We start from the raw sequence: 3,220 nt of genomic DNA, 5'->3' as shown, positions 1-3,220 counted from the left end.
TGTCATGAACTGGTAAGAAATTCCTTGATTAAGCAATACCAACCTAGGGATAGGGGGTAGGACGATCAATTGTTTTTGCTTCTGTTCGGTAATGCATTGCTAATTGCTAGGGGAGGCTAGGGATAACAAGCCGGTAATTAGTAATAGGCTCTTTTCGCCGAGGGATCGGGTTAAGGGTGGGCCAAGAAAGTTTGCATAACAATTAGATAATCAAGCACATTAAACAAGAGGAGTAGATAAGAGGGAGTGAATAAGATGAAATTGTAAACCTCCAACAACTTCATTCATCCATAGTCTTTTTCGTCAATTGAATCAAACACATTGCATGTTTATTTTCTGTCCTTGCATTCCACACAATTAATTTTTCTTTACAAGTCTTACGATTTTAATTCACACGAACGATAAGACTTTTCGAGTTTCTTAGGAAGAACGATATCGGGCTTTACCAATTATATTACCTGAACGCTCTGGTACACTTGCCAGTGAGTCAACAATATGTTATTCTATGACAATGACAGTGGCAAAAATGATGCATTGTTGGTTGAATGCAAGTTTTGTGGCTCTCCTCGATATCATACGATGCATGCAGGACGGAGGCAAAAAAAACCAATTCCCTTAAAGTCAATGTTCTACTTGCCCATTAGTCCAAGATTGCAAAGAATGCTTACTTCAATGCAAACATCACAACACATGACATAGCATGATGGTAACAAAACTGAAGGAGTTCTGCGTCATCCTTCTGATGGTGAAGCTTGGAAGCACTTCAATCGTAAATATTCGTCCTTTGCTAGTGAATTGCGTAACGTGAGACTTGGTNTATGCTCTGATGGGTTTACCCCATACATTCAGGCGTCTGCATCACCATATTCATGCTGGCCGGTGATAGTTACCCTATACAATCTACCTCCTGAGATGTGTATGACAAAGCCTTACATGTTTTTAACATGTATAATACCAAATTCATCTAATCCCAAATCAGATATTGATTTTTATTTGGAGCCTCTGATTGATGATTTGAAGAAACTATGGAATGGTGTTTGGACGTATGATGTTTTAAGGAAGCAAAATTTCCTTATGAGGGCAACTTTGATGTGGACTATTAATGACTTTCCAGCGTATGGCATGTTATCTGGTTGGAGCACACATGGTCGATTAGCTTGTCCACATTGCTTGGAACATACAAAGTCATTCCAATTGAGTTATGGTCGGAAAAGTAGTTGGTTTGACTGTCATCGACGGTTCTTGCCTATTGATCACCCCTTTAGAAGAAACAAAAAGGCATTTTGCAAAGCGCAACTTGAAACGGATATGCCCCCGCCGAAGTTGACCTGATCACACGTTTGGAGAAGAGTAAAAGACTATCCAAAAGTCACTGAATCTGGACAGAATAGGATAGATGGGTTTGGAGAATGGCATAATTGGACTAAAAGAAACATATTTTGGAATCTTCCCTATTGGAAAGATAACTTGCTAAGACATAACCTGAATGTCATGCACATAGAAAAAAATTTCTTTGACAACGTCTTGAACACAATTATGAATGTTGTTGGTAAGACAAAAGATAATGACAAAGCAAGAAAAGATTTACCTCTAATATGTGCACGAAAAGACTTAGAGTTGAAGGAGCAAGCTAACGGTCGATTCTTGAAACCAAAAGCAAACTACACCATCTCAAAAGATGAGGCAAGAATAGTGTGTGGATGGATCAAAGAGCTTAGAATGCCAGATGGATATTCTTCTAACTTGTCCAGATGTGCCAATGTTCAGAACGGTACTATTCAAGGGTTGAAGAGTCATGACTATCATGTATTCATGGAGACTTTCATCCCTCTTGCGTTTAGTTGTTTGCCACAACACGTGTTACATCCACTGATAGAAATCAGTAACTTCTGCAAAAATTTGTGTTGCACGACACTAGAGGGAAATTGCCTAAGAAAGATGAATGAAAATATTCCAATTATTCTCTGCAAATTAGAAAGAATATTCCCTCCTGCATTCTTTGATTCAATGGAGCATCTTCCAATCAATCTTGCATATGAAGTTTGGCTTGGGGGACCTGTGCAATACAGGTGGATGTATCCCTTTGAAAGGTTTATAGGAGAATCCAAACGTTCAGTTAAAAATAAAGCTAAATTAGAAGGCTCAATTTGTGCAGCTTACTTGCACACAGAGACAATGTATTTTTGTTCACATTATTTCAAAAACTTCATGTTGTCCCCCACTAATGTCAGAAACGAAATGCAATGGCAAGCTGAACCACGTCAAGGTTCATTATCAGTTTTTCGACAATCAGGCCGTCATGCGGGAAAACAATTCACTCATTGGTTAACTGATGCTGAATTCAACTCTGCTCATGTCCATGTCTTAATAAATTGCAGTGAAGTTAAGTCGTACCTTGAGTATGTCATCATCCAAATCCTACCTTTGCAATGGTTAAATTGTTATACACTAATTCATTTCATTTGTACCAGCTCATTTCTTGTGGCTAAGCAAGTCGCAGAAGGAAATGCTTCTGCTAGAATACACTCAGAGTTTCCCCAATGGTTTAGAAATCAGGTCCGTGCTTTTTCCTATGTTTTGAGCAAGGTTAATTTGACTCTTGCTTTATATTTTTTTTGGTATTTTTGTAGGTTTTTAATCAGGCATTAACTCCCACGGTTCAAGAGTTAAGACATCTCTCCAATTGGCCAATGAGATGTGTGAAAGAATGGCACACTTACTTCATCAATGGTTACAAATTCCATACACATGAATGGTCTAAAGGAAAGAAAACAACAAATTGTGGTGTCTACGTCAAGGGCCTTACAGAGGGTTCTTATGATGATTTCTACGGCATCATTCATAAAATATATGAGCTAGAGTACAACAACACTAATACTCCAAACATAGTAGTACTTTTTTATTGTGAATGGTTTGATCCTTCTAGAGTTGGTACTAGAGTGGATCCTAGGTTTAACATTGTCGAACTCAACTTGAGAAACAGATATGGACCGTTTGATCCTTTCATTCTACCAACTAATGTCAGACAGGTTTATTATGTGTCATATCCACCATTCTGCAATATTGACAAGCGTGGTTGGGCTGTAGCAATACAAACCAAGCCTAGAGGTCGCATTGACTCAAATGAGGTTGAGGAAGATGTTGCCTACCAACTTGATCAAATGTCACAACCACAAGAAATTATTGAACTTGAACGTATAACCGCATTGCGCGACCCTGA

Source organism: Vigna radiata, chromosome 4 (assembly GCF_000741045.1).
Source record: "Vigna radiata var. radiata cultivar VC1973A chromosome 4, Vradiata_ver6, whole genome shotgun sequence".
In the NCBI taxonomy this organism is placed as follows: Eukaryota; Viridiplantae; Streptophyta; class Magnoliopsida; order Fabales; family Fabaceae; genus Vigna; species Vigna radiata.
The sequence above is the reverse complement of the archived record's forward strand: the minus strand, read 5'-3'. Positions refer to the sequence as shown.